This window comes from Heterocephalus glaber, unplaced genomic scaffold (genome assembly GCF_053883595.1).
Source record: "Heterocephalus glaber isolate CG9 unplaced genomic scaffold, H.glaber_assembly_v1.0 deba00000347, whole genome shotgun sequence".
NCBI classification, from domain to species: Eukaryota; Metazoa; Chordata; class Mammalia; order Rodentia; family Bathyergidae; genus Heterocephalus; species Heterocephalus glaber.
The window spans coordinates 13,650,532-13,664,701 of record NW_028258143.1 but is presented as its reverse complement, the minus strand read 5'-3'; the positions used below and the strand labels follow the sequence as shown (position 1 = coordinate 13,664,701).

The 14,170-nt window shown below is 40.1% G+C and overlaps 1 protein-coding gene across 7 annotated transcripts in view; it reads right to left on the bottom strand.

Annotated features, from left to right (window-relative positions):
• Nckap5 (NCK associated protein 5) overlaps positions 1 to 13,232 on the bottom strand; it is a 915,317-nt gene extending 902,085 nt beyond the window's left edge. For 5 of the 7 annotated variants that reach the window (XR_002386357.2, XM_013076858.3, XM_021236814.2 and 2 more), the window contains exon 1: positions 12,907 to 13,231. The gene's annotated coding sequence lies outside the window, so the exon portion shown is untranslated. Of the gene's footprint in view, positions 1 to 12,906 lie in introns of all 7 variants that reach the window. The other 2 variants (XM_021236818.2, XM_087195889.1) reach the window with 1 other exon arrangement.
• Positions 13,233 to 14,170: the final 938 nt, after the last annotated feature.

Sequence of the window (14,170 nt, the reverse complement as noted above, 5' to 3'; positions counted from 1 at the left end):
CTTTGTGACCCCACTCAATTCTACTACTTCTGCCCAGGCCCATACAGGTGTCTCCCTTTATTTTTGCTTTTGGTACCGGGGATCAAGCTCCGGTCCTTGCGCTTGCGCAGCAGGCAGCGAAACCACTGAGCTAAATCCCCGGCCCAGATGTCTCCCTTTCTTGAGAGGCTTCTTTCCCCACCCACAGCACTGGTGTTATCCATTCAACCATTCTCGTTTACTTAAATCTATTCTCCTACAATCTGCCCATCAATCTTCCGGTAGAGTGATGAAATCTTTCATCTTTGACATCTTCATGGAGCTTATTATGTTAGACATACAAGGTCCTTGATGGGAATCTCAGCCTAGTTCACCCTCCTTGTCAGCAAAAGCCATCCCATTAGTATCTGAGCATTTCTGGAGACAAGAACCTATTTTAAAAGGTCCCATCTTCTTTCTGAGAATTTCTATGTAAACAAAAGTTCTTCCTGATGTTAGGTTGCAACTACTGCTCTTTAATGTCCATCTTTAAGAAGTAGTGCTGTTCTCTTGAGTAAATTAAAATACTCCTTTACTTTAACATATTGTTAGTTAGGAAGATAGATTTTTACAATCATCTCTGAAGACCATCGGACAGTATCTCCTGGATACTCTATTATGTAGGAGTTACACACACTCAACAGATGTGTGCATTTTCTTACCAAGAGACATGAGAGACATGTTCTAGAATATCCATAACAGCACTATTTGTAATGGCCCCAAACTGGAAACTAACTAAAAGCTCATCATCAGTAGAAAGGTCATATTGAGATATAGTCACACAATAGAATACTACATAACAGTGAAAAAGTGAGAAAAGAAAATCTACAATTAAACACAATAATATGAATAAATCACACAAATGTGACTTGAATAAAAGAAGCCAGACACAAAAATATATGTACTGTCAGATTACATTTATATAAAGTAAACAAATAGGCAAAATTTATCTCGCCATCAGAATTCAGCATGGTGCATCCCTGGGAAGTGTGGTGGAATGGGAACTGCAGTAGGAGCTCTGAGTGCGGGTGTATTTCCCAGCTTGATGGATAGTGATGTGAGTATATTCACCCTGTTACATGTTACCGAGCTATATACTTAGATGTACTTAACTGTGCGTATATTAAGTTTTGAAAAATTTTAAATCTTCTTCCTCCCCCAAATGACTCAAATAAATATAGTTTAGCCATTTCTCTTATGATATGGATTACAGAATTCTCTAGAACCTAGTCACTTTAAAGCCCATTTTAACTTGCCAAAGCTCCGATCATTTATTTGGAACCTAATCCCACTGACTAGTTTTCAATGTTCTTTAAATCTTCCATGGAATGCTATGGGACTAAGTAGGTTGCAAATCCCATAAAGATAGGTAATTTTCCCTTTGATTTTCTAGTAACAGATATATTTGGTGTAGATTATACATTAAGAAAACATGCATCTTCCCTTTTCTTCCTTATTAATTGTAGAAGAGATGATGTGGAACATATATAATTGATTAAACCAAGTATTTTCTTTCTTTCCCTTTAATCAATTCTAATGCATCCAGTGAAGCTGCACTTTGTTTTGTTTATTTGTTCTCTGTCCTCAAGTTAACTAAGGATTGATCTTTGCCTTGATTTTCAAGTCCTGTTCAGATGTTTTAGAGTGGAGAGATGAAGATGCCTTTTTTAGCAGACCCTTCCCTCTAAATAGCTGGTGAAATAATTGCTACTTCTGTTCCTCTTGTCTTTATCATCCATAAATTGACTTAATGATTGAAATTTTTTCTTACAAGTTTCTCTTCCCAAGGAAGAAACATCCTCATTTGGACAATGAGACATTGAGACAGGAGCTCTCATATTAATATAAATTTAATGACATTATTCTTCCGGATGGTCTCAGTAGAAGGTAAGATAAATGGGTAATAGAACACAAGCCACCTTCCTAAGGGAGAAGAAAAATTATAGGCTTAAATCATGGAATGGAAATAATGTTTTGATATTAATAAGACTTCTATCTGATAAGTAATTACTAATTGCTCTGGCTACCAAACATTACCAGAGCAATCTGCAGACACTGACATCAGGAATGCTGCTTTTCTTTCTGCTCGCACACTCATTTGCATACTTGGCGTCCAGCATACTCAATGGATGTGCAAGGTTTGCTGAATTTCCCTTTTCCATTGGCACAGTTTTTCCTACAGAACATCGCTGGGTGTCAGTCACCTCTGTAGACACAGAGCAGAAAGAGGCCAGCTTCTAGGCTCTACCCAGACCTGTCACAAGTACAGCCCACCCCATTCCAGGTTTTCTGTCCACATGAAGAAGTCAGAGAGAAAGAGAAATAAGATGAAACTATGAGTCTGCAAAGACTCTTACCAAGCCTATTGAAGAACTGTCTCCAGAAAATTGAAGACACATGTCAGTTATTTATACAGATCATGCAAAACAGAGAAGGAAAATCTAAGAAAGCTATTCACGCAGAAACTATTTAATCAAAGGGCAAAGACACTTATAACATCTGTTAATCTTCTGTAGATGTTATAATTAGATGCTTTGGAGAAACACCCTTTCAAGGGTGATCCTCTAACATCTGTTTTGTGGACAGACAGCATTGTGGAGTGGCAAATCTCCCCAACACTCTGGTAAACAGGGGATTCCTAGGGACCACAGACACTGCCAGTGTCCTCCGGATGCCCACACATGCAGCCCAACCCTGAGCCCACTCTCTTTCAGGAGGGCTTTGCTCCTTGTTGCTTTGATAATCATATGCATTGTGAGTCAGGCTGCAATCATTATGTGATTAAGAAATACAAGATCATAGTGCCAAGAATGGCCATGGGGCCATCTGATCAACCCCTTCACCTTGCACATGAAGCCATTGATCCCATGTCCTACAGCTGACCTGTGGCAGGATTTTATAAGTAAGGTTGCTCAATTCTCTCCCTAGATCACACCCCACTGTACAATGCTCCCCACCCCTTGAACTTTTCCTTTAGCCTGGAATTTGGATGTTTCTTTGTTTAACAGGATCAGCATTATAATGAGGCCCTAGGGCATTTGATAATTGTGGAGAGGTGGAAAAGAGTGGAATGGTGCCCTTTTTCTCTGAACCCTGGTTCATTGACAAGCACTGACCATCTTTTGCTCTGGTGTGAGGAAGGAAGAGGAGAGAAATGAAAACAAATGAACAAAGGGGAAAAGAAAATTGAGGGAGAGATAAGATGCAAGTTGGGTAGAGAAAAAGATTTTTAAAAATGAGAAATATGGTGAGTAAAAACAAAGATGGGCAAGGGGAAGAGGCAGCTAGGGAAAATGTCCAGGGGTACATCAAAAAGGAATCAAATTAAAACCCCATCCAAAGAAGCTAGATGCACCCCTCCTACTCTATAAGTAGGTTCCACTGCATTTCGAATAGCAGTTCTATGCAGATTGGAGACCATAGGATTGGTAGTTTTGCCAAAAAACAAAATATGCAGATGATAAACCCAGGGGCATCACATCAGCAAATGCACTGTGTTCAGCAGTGAAAGCTCTGCCCACATGGTGGGAGCCACATAAATGCTTTTAAAGCCCAGGAGGGACTTGGATTGGTCAGTTTCCTGGGTGGCTGTTTTGGTAGTTTCCTTGGTAATGGTAAATATTTGTTTATACCAACATATTGAGTAAATAGAGCTCTTGACATTTTACAACAGGATTAATCATGTCCCTGAGACTGCTCCACATAGCACTGTCATCATCTTTCTCAGTCCCCAGTAGCAGTCACCTGTTTAAGAGCCTGTCATGTCCTCAGGCAATAGAGCTGATGATGATAACAAAGATCACTGTGTATTTGCATCTATTTTTGGGCAGATATTCCATGTACTTATTTAATCCTCACAACCATCCTATAAGGAGATAATCATCTAAATATTTGGCTCAAAGCCTACTGTGCAATCTGGAACAAATTAACCTTAGTGCCTTGGCTTTCTCATTCATATAATGGGATTAAAAATAATGGCTGTCTCAGAGAGCTGTTATGAGGATTTGATGAGAAATCCATAGAAGACACAACATGAGGGATACATTAGAAGCACTTAATAAATATTAGATAGGATCACTGTTGATATCACTACATTTTATGTAGATAATGAAACCAAGCTCAGTGAGGTTAAATAAGTCACCTGAAGTTAGTAGAGTTTGAAATGGAGATTGGAACTCAGGAATTTTCAAGGGTAAAGTCCTCTTGGGTAGGAGATGTAGTTAATATGTTCTATTACTTTATTTGTGTTTACTGACTAAAAATGCTGGTCTTCCTAGGATACCGTTCAGCCATCAAGCAGTCTTTCAGGAAAAGTATCTCACAACTGATAGGTCTCCAGAAGATCTCTAGCCCAACCTGGCAAATATGAAAGGGCACATTACTCAGCTCAGGATATCTTCCTGTGCCCACACTCCTTGTCCTCACCAACAAGTGGGAGAGAGAAGAAGAAAAAGAAAAGGAAATTCTTGTCCATTCTCTTATCTATTCTCATAACTATAGTGTTCCCATTTGATAAATGCTTTGAATATTGATCTTTACAGTACTGGAAATAAAGAGGTGCCCACTGGTACACTGAAAGTTAGGTAATAAATAACAACCATCTGGAAAGCCATGAGATTGGAATGCTATCATCTGAGGTACAAAATGAATGTTTTCAAAAGTGTAAATATAGAAAAGAGAAAGCACTAATCCAAAAGTGAGAATCCCTGCTTATGTTATTCCATTTATCAGATAATGTGGGGGTATTTGCTATGTGCTACCACATTAACACAAGCCTTAGCCTCGCTGGGAGAGATGCTCTTGTCAAATATGTGGCCACATGTTTAACTACAAGAATGGTAAATATTAATGGAAAACAAGTATATGGAGCAGGCAAAGTATACAACAAAGAAAGAAAAGCCTGAAGAAGCTACTTAGGCTGGGAAGAAGTTGCCCCCAGGAAGATGAGCTGGGAAGTGAGCTGAAAACAGACCAGAAAGGAAGAGCAAAACAACTCTGAGCTAGCCTGCTGAATGACTTTAGAAAAGTCAGCTAAGCTGTCTGTGACTGCCTCCTTCCCTGGAAGATGTGCAGGTCAGGGAGCATGATACACTCTTATCTCTCACAGTACAGATTCTCTATCCCCCTGTCACTGGGAGGGCACAGAGAGCAACTATTCTGGACCAGCTGTGGGGAATAGAACCCCATTTTTAAGAGTGGGGCTCACAGAAATGTAGGAAGGGAGTTTAACAGGTTCCTGCCAGGTTGAACCACTGGTGACACATGGATGACATGCCTTGTACCACACTGGTGGTATAGATGACCAAATCACTTTTATTGGTTTTTATATTAATAAAATTAATAAAAATCCACCTAATGGGACAGTCATGCAGTAATCAATAGTTGTTCAAGCTGCCCAGCAGCGAGACATATGAATTACGGCCCTGTCATGAACATGTTAAACAGTGCTTGGGATAGGAAAATCATCATTTTTCACCTCCATACTCAACAACCAAATACTAAGTTCCAATGAGCAGACTCAGAGGCCCATGCTCCAACTCCAAAAGAAATGTCACACATATATATGATTATGACTAGGCATGCAAATCCGTGGTTTGGTTAATGATTTGAATTCTCCAATTTTCTACCAAGAAAACAGGAAAAATGAAACTTAAAATGTCTAATTTCTCCATCTAAAGACAAATACAATGTACCTGAGAAATCATTTTGTAGTTTTACTGCTTTAATCAGAAATCCTGAACAATGGCTTCTCTAACAGGGCTGTAACTGTGGGCCACTGGTCTGTACATGAACTTTTACTCAGGTTTACAAGGCCCTCTACTGGCCAGCCCCAAAAACACCGTCTCTAAAGGTAAAGTCTGCACTGTTATTTCGTGTAAACTATTTACTTTTAATTAATATATATAAAATATATAATATACATAATATATATATGTATATCTCACATTCCTGATTGTATCAATCTGGGATGAAAGAGTGAGAAGGAAATAAGAAAGGTAAGAAATAAATGTCATTATGAGTGGGCCTTTCATTTACCTATTCACAGAATAATATGACACAAAGTATCATTTGCTTTACATATTTTCTTCCTATTTCATGATATCTAGTATATATTTTGGTCCTCATTTACACTTTCAGTTTCTCACACCAGAGAAATGATTCTAACTAGGGAAGTGGGCAAGGGGAAAGAAAAGAAGGGAAAGAAAAAAATTGAATGTAAGAAGGAAAAAATGGAAACAGCTTATGTATATAGGGGGGGATGGAGGGGTTGAAGGGAGGGCAGGGGAATGGGAAAAAAATAAGAATCAAGATATATTATGTAAAGGTACAAATTCTTTATGATGACTGTGATAATAAGGTATACCTAAATGTAGCAATAAACTCAATAAAAATTTTTTTTAAGTATCTTGTGTTTTTGAAAAAGCTATTATAGATGTTAAAAGTACTCAGAAAGGAAAACTATTTCTTGCATTGACAGGTATTGAGTATTCATGGGAGCAGAAAGCCAAACTATGAATGTTATTTACCAACTGCAATAAACCAGATCATTTCTATTTACCCAAATATGAGTAATTGACTATAATAAAAGAAAAACGGAAGGTAGGCATTTCAAATTGCTTTTGCGATGGCACAAATTAATAATTAACTTCTCCCCCTTGGCAGCTGACCAAAAAAAGCCAGTATGTGGTAAGTTCAGAATTGAATTATTCATATAAAAAGAGTGTTCTAGGAGGAGATTATCCTTGACATATTTGTCAAAGGGCTGTTGAAGGAAATGAGAAAATGTAGTTTACGGAATCATAACTAAGTGAATGCTTTAAATGAGGAAAATAATAACTTTAAGGAAAATATTTTAAAAAGAAGAAAATGTGATTATAGCAAATGATGTGACTCAATAGTAAACAATGAAATTGATCCTCTGTATCTGTGGGTCAGCCAACAGCAGGTAAAATATTTGGAAAAGAGCTGGGTCTGTAAATGTAGGGGGTATTATCATCCTCTGAGGAAAACGGTGTAAGAACCATTTACACAGCTTTTATATTGTATAAGCTATTAGGTGTTATAAGTACTCTAGAGATGATTTACATTTATGGAAGATGTGAATAGATTATATACAAATATTATAAGGCCAGGGATTTAGCTCAGTGGTTCTGGCGCCTGCCTTGTAAGCGCAAGGTCCTGAGTTGATCCCTGGTACCCCCTCAAAAACAAAATATTATAGCATTTTATGTGAGGCAATGGAGCATCTGTGATTTGGGTATCTGTGAAGAGTTCTAGGATCAGTATGCAGAAGATAGGAAGATATGACTGTTTTATAATCATGATGAAAATAGATGCTAAATATATATTTAATCAAACCTGTGACATAATCACACTGAAGAACTAGGGAAGTGTAGGAGGCATGGGAAAGATACATTACAATCTATCATAATAGGAAATAAATGAATAATGTGACATCATACACAGGTAAAGTGAAATATTATTTGTAAATATTATACAAAAAGGAGCTTAAAGAGCAGAAAATTATTTCCCTCAAAAAACAGATCTGAGGAATTGGTTGGGAAGGGCTGGGGAGGGGGACTGTAAGACATAAGACCTATGCTGTCTATGTGTAAACATTTTAGCAATATCAGTTAGCATTAATATCCGTATATATGAATATATATGTATATAAACCTTTTAGCACTATCATTTAGTACTAATATTCTTAGGTAGATACGTAAACATTTTAGCACTATCACTTAACACTAATGTCCACCCATATGAATATATAGAGATATATAAATATTTTAGTATTTCTTGCTTTGATTTTTAAATTTTCTTAAAACTAGTCAGCATTGACAATGGAATCATTTGGGTCAAATCTTTTAGGCTGGCCTGAAGCAGTTTTTCATTTCCAGATTCAGTTTGCCAAATGAAGCATGTACCCTTTGTGGAGCAGTTTGTCAGACATGCATCTCAACAGTAACACTTGTTCCCACATTTCAGAAATAACTGCTCTTCTTTCAACACCATAATATTTATCTGCCATGTTATTATTCAAGCTTATGCTCCAAAATGGGTTTGGGACTTTCCTCTTGAACTCAGTCCATTGAGTTCCGACAGTGCATCCAAATTCTACTCAAAGAAATCACTAATCCGGTAAAGTTTATTTCTAAGAGAAGTGATCTGGTTTCTTGCCCTGAAAATACCAAGATTAATTTATGTAACTACTGGGAAGTACCTTGTGTAATTGAGGCTTCCAAGTCGACACGATACACTTCATTAGACAAGTATGTATTGGGGCATTGTAAACGTTGTGGGTAATGTTCTATGTATCCGAGAGATTTATTATTTCATTTATAAAGGGAGCACAATTGGGAATCCAAAATTCCAAAGGCATTAAACTTTGCAGAATTAGAGAACTGGAGAAAAATAAGGATGTAAGGTACTGTATGCTGAAGTGGTTCAATGACTTTCCCCAGTGTTCAGTCTGTTTAAATCCACTTTCACAAAATACTACCAATTCTTTTGGGAAGCTTCTAACAACCAGCCAAATGGCCAACCATTACTTCCAATTTGTGTTATCCCTGGATTACACTCTTGACCAAGCTGTACTCAGACTACCAACACCCATACCAAGAATGCAAATAATCTTATTGTTTATTTAACCATAAACTTCAGCTAACCTGCAAATAGATTCCTACCTGAGATTAAAAAGAAAAATACGAAAGGGCTGGGCAAGAACTTTAGACACTTCTGACAATAAGAAAATGTGAATCACCAGTAGAACTGGTTGCACTTAGAAGTGTTCATCTGACTTACCACTCTGCTAGTACAATCAGTCCAGGGGAAGACATGAATGGCTAAAGCTTCATCATGGCCAAAGCTCATGAGAAAAGTAGCCCTGATGAGCCAAGTAACAGTACGGTGAAAGGTTAAGAGTAGGTATTACTGATTCAAAATGTGCCTTGGCCTTTAACTACTGGTGTGACCTGAACTCATTACTTACAGTTTCTGACCTCAGTATCTTTGCTTGGGCACAAAGTATAATGATCATAATGATATAACACATGCAAGGTACTTAAAAACATGCCTAGGGCAGGGAATGTACCTCAGCAGCTCAGCAGCTCAGCAACTGCCTGGCAAGCATGAGGCCCTGAGTTCAATTCCTGGTACCAAAAAAAAGTCCCTAGTATACAACAATCACTTAATAATGATTACAGCTTTTATAGTGCCCATCAACCATATAGTCACACCTCTTCTCATCATTTATTGGCATCTCACTGTGTACCAGATACTGGGCTATGTAAAAGATTATAAATTTGGCAACTCTACCTCCTTCCTTCAAGCTCACTAGAATCTGGTTTCAAAAGCAGAATGTAAGGCAATAATTTTAAAACAGGGCCATAGAGTTTAGGTATTCCAAAGGAGTTCAGTTGGAATCTCATAGGGTATATAAAATTATTTCTTCATCTGAGAGAAATATCGGGGGGGGGGACTAGTGATATAAATAACCAGGAAGTGGGGAAGGTAGACATCACCTGAGAGGGGAGCAAAGAGAGCTGACTCAAGAGAGAGTGAAGACAAGCTCTGGGTACCATGATAAGAAAGGGCTCAGGACACGACATGGATTCCAGGGAGGATGAAGAACTTGGTGAAGAGTAGTCATTCATCTACTCATTCAGTTCTGGGACCCAGGAGGAGGCAGGTCTACACTAATAACGCCAGTGCTGAAGAGGGGAACACAGAGACATGAATCACTGGGCACACAGTTCCATGGTGCACAGGGCCGCCTGCCTGTAGTGTGCAGAGTGTGAATGCTGCTCACAGGAGGGGAAGTACAAGCAAGGGCTGGAGGATAAGTTGGGCAGGGAAGTATAGATGTGGACAGGTGCTAAAGAGCGTGCAAGCCCAGAGGATTTGGCCAACAGAAAGCTTAGTACCCAAGCCAGTGATTCTCATCTGATTCTTCTGAGGAAGTTTTAATCTATATTTACAACTGAATTTCACTTTGGAGATTTTGATTCATTAGCTCTGGGATGGGATGTAGGTAACAGCAAGATAAACAGTAATATTAGCTAATATGCTTTAGTACCCAATCTATGGCTACCCTTGTACTATGAGTTTTAGCTGTGTTAATATATTTAATCCTCCCCTATCCTCCCATGAAGTAGGCAGTCTTATTATCCACATCTCATTAAAGATGAGAAATTGAAACAGAGAAGTGGATTAACTGGAATCAATGAGAAGGGAAATAAGGGATGGGGGGAAGAGGAAGGGAAGGGAAGGAAATGGGATTTGAAAAAAAAGGACCAGGAGAAAAAAATAGAGACAGAGTTCTTCAAATGGCAAGGGATCCATGAGATGGAAGGAGCAGGGAGGAAGAAGAGGGAAGGGGGAGCGGACAAAAAGAACTAAGATGTGTTATGTACATGTTCCAGTTTCCCACAATGAACTTAATCATTAAGCACTCCAAACATGAGTAATAAACTAAAACTTAAAAAAGAGCCAGCAAGTGATGTAAGTGAGGTTTGAGCCCTGGGAGTGTGGCTACAGCGTTCAAGTCCTCAATCACTATGCCACGTCGCCGCTCAGAAGATGCCAGTGCACTGGACCCTCCGGAGAAGATATAAGTATGTGCTGGGGAGTACAGAGGAAGAAGGCAGGGCAGAGATACATCACATCAAGAACAACCTCGCTTTTGTGCTCAGAAGTTGGGCATCACAGGCCTTCAACAGCCAAGAATAATGTAAAGCCATTCAGCATAAGCATATGATAATTTTTCCAACCAAGTTCAGAGGCCTAGGTATTTGATGCAGGAAAATGCTTATTTAATTCACTCACTCATTTATTTGGGATTATATATTGAACAACTATCCTGTCCCAGGTCCTATGAATAAAGGAAGTATTAAAGCATAGCCTTTGCTTTTGCTGGAAAAAGATAGATATGGCAAAGAGCTCCATGTCCTATGGCAAAAGTTGGCATAAAATGCTATGCGAATGCAAACAAGGGAAGCACCACTTGGCCAATGGCAAGTCCACAAAGGCAACCCAAAGGTGGAAGGATTGGGGCAAAGAAGGCTCTAGAGAGTGAGGAGCACAGGGTTGGAGCGGGATCTAGTGAAGTGTTGGAATCTGGGGCCTGGACTTCAGGGGCAGGATGGAGCAGGAAAAAATAATCAATGAAAAAGACAGGAAAGCTTCCACTTGAAAGTGGTTCTCCAAAGAAGAAGAAGAAAAGCAAATTGTGACCAATTTAAAAAAAATCCTGAAACCTGAAAGTAGAGCAGAAACAGTGTAAGCGTTGGGAGTCACCTTTGATACTCACCTGTGCTCAGTGCAAAACACCTTCCATGCTCTTTTAACTGCTGTAGCTGCCTCATCAGCCTTTAGGTCAAGTGTAAAATAATCTCAGGGTTCCCTTTGTTTTGTTAGTAGAAAAATGAGGAACAGGGACGTTAAGAAATATAATCAGAGTCAAAGTCAAAACGAGAATGTTCTCTCTTGTCAGAGACCACCTTCATTCATACACCTGCACAAAGTGCTGTTGCTCCAAGAAGGCAGAAGAATTGTGTAGATCCTGTTTTCTGTTAATCTTTCAGAACTAGAAAAGTGGAATACAAACTGGAGGGAGTATTGGAAGACACAGGGGTTGCCCACCTTAGGACTCTGAGAAACAGCTGAAAATTTTAGGAGCTTTCCACACTGGGTTAGGGAAAGGTCTGGAGAGCTGTCACTACTTCTGGGCTACTGACAGAGCAGCTGTATTCAGGAGCAAGCCCGTGTCCTGGAATGAGTCATAGGTTTGCCTGCAGGAGCTCACAGGCTAACAGCCACTGCTTACCAATCTGCTCAGCGGGCTGCCAGGGCTAGAGGGCAGGAATCAGCCACAGGCTGCTACTGGCTGCAAGTGGCTGAACTTCGGACGCTGAGGAGGAAATCAGCAGCCAGAGGAAATCAGCACAGAAACACAAGCTAACGGGCTCTTAAGCAGAACTTCCAGGTGGCAACGGAGAAGAGCTCACAGGAGACCCAGAGCCGGCAGGACAAGAGGGAGTCCCTGGCCAGACTGGGGGCACACAGAACCCGTTCTCCTGTTTAAACTGCAGATAATGTTTGGAGTGTTTTAAGGTCCACCAGGAAAGCGAAAGAGAGAATGTAGCTCTCAGAACAAGCTGAGTGTCAAAGTTTGACTTTTTCAGTACTACATTAACTCAGTTGTTAACTCAGCAGGCAAATCAGAACACTGAACATTTCTCCAGATAATTAGTGTGGGCGAAGGGAAAAATCTAAATAGAAACAGGATTGCACAGATTTCATTCCATACAAAATGCCTGAGAATGAATGAACTTGAGGGGGAGGGGAGGAAGGAGAGGGGAAAGAAGAGAGAGGAGAGGAAGACAGAGAGAGTTTGGGCCAGGTTATAGCTAGGAGAGGACAAGAAATCATAAACAACAACATATGTGCATTAGACATCTATAAACTACAGAGAGGATCGGGAAAAAAAACGTGGGTTTTCCCCTCCAGTACACCAGTTAATTAAAAATCCTCTTTATAATTTCCTGGTAAAGTTTCTAGCTCTGTCTAATAGCTTTTGGTTCGCTTAGTTGGTATTTATTTTAAAACCTAACATAACAAACAGTCCCCCCACGCCACCTCCTCGCAGAGACGCGGAGGCCAGGGATTCCGCGTCTGCATCCCGCGCCCTTCCAGCGTCTGCGCGTCCTCCCGCCTAACCCAGTCAACTTCAGCGCACTATAATTACTCCGAACAAATGCATACTTGTGGCTGCCCAGAGAGCCGACAGAAATACGTAAACATCATCATCTCACTTTAAAAGGAAAGCAAGCTGTGTAAATAAGAAAAACTGTTAAGAGAGTTTTAAAAAAATCCCAACAGTCTTACTTGCAGTTAGCGCCTCGGTGAACACCAGTCACACAGCGGTGGAGACAGACGAGGAGGAGCTACAACCGCTCCACAACTCTCTGAAGCTAAAAATCTCGTCCAGCGGTTATCCTGTTTATTTGTGAAGCTTTCAAAGACTGCCGCCCCGAGACCGCTTTCCTGAGGATCCGAGCGAGCGGCTGCGAGGTCCCGCGGCGAATCCGAATCCGAATCCGAATCCGAATCCGGGGTGGAGAGTATGCGGAGACTCGGGCTGCTCGCGCTGCTCCGTAGTGGCTCCGAGCTTGTAAATACAAGCTCTGTGGACAAAGTCCCAAATGACATCACTGGCAGCTGCTTATTGTTGAGTCTTTATTAACTGACTGTCAAAAAGAAAGGAGGGGGCGGGGAGCTAGAGTATGTTTTCTGCAGCAAACTCCGCATCTAGGAGTGGATTCCAGTCTACTCCCGTAAATAATTCTGTTGATTCCCATTTTCAAGAGCTTGGCTTCTTGCTGGTTGGAAAAAGCCAGAGAATTGCCTCCACGGATGCGCCCTGGATAAAGTGCAGATGTGGAGGAGAAGTTTGAAGGCCAGGGAAGACTTCTCAGGTTGTTTACCCACCTGCTTCAGACCAGCCGATTCATAAATATGTGAATATTGGTTGTGTCTTACATTGCCCAACAACTTTTACTGAGATCTACATACTTGGCTAACATTTTCTCTAAATGGATTTTCTTGGGTTGCAATATTTTTCTGGATACACTCTATATTTAAAGCTTCTCAAGTTAGGGTAGAAACAAGAACGCTTTGAAATCATGAGGCAAAACGTTGTATATTTTTGCAAATATGCAATTTTTTTTTTTTTTAGGAAGCATGCTGGAAGCTTTCCTCTAGTTCTTAAAATTTTAATGAACTACGTGCACCACACACAACACTCAAAACAAACAAAAAAATAATTAAGAACCTCTGTCAAGTATCACTAACAATCTCAAAGAATACTGCAAACTTTATTCACTTTCAATTATCAGAAGAAAAGTGGGCCCTCTTGCTTATTTTCCCCTCTGTCAGGCTCTCTTCTTTACCAGCAGCTTTTCACAGCTTTATGGCTGTCTCCCCACATGCCCAGCGCCCCAATGGGGGGTTCCACACATCTAACATACGTCCTGCCTGAAGCTCCAATTCCCAGCCGCTGTTTTCCTTCCTTCCTCTGAACTGCTGTAAAGATGCTTACTATTTATATTTATTTGCTGCTTTTTATATACGGCCTTGTATTTTTAGTTTT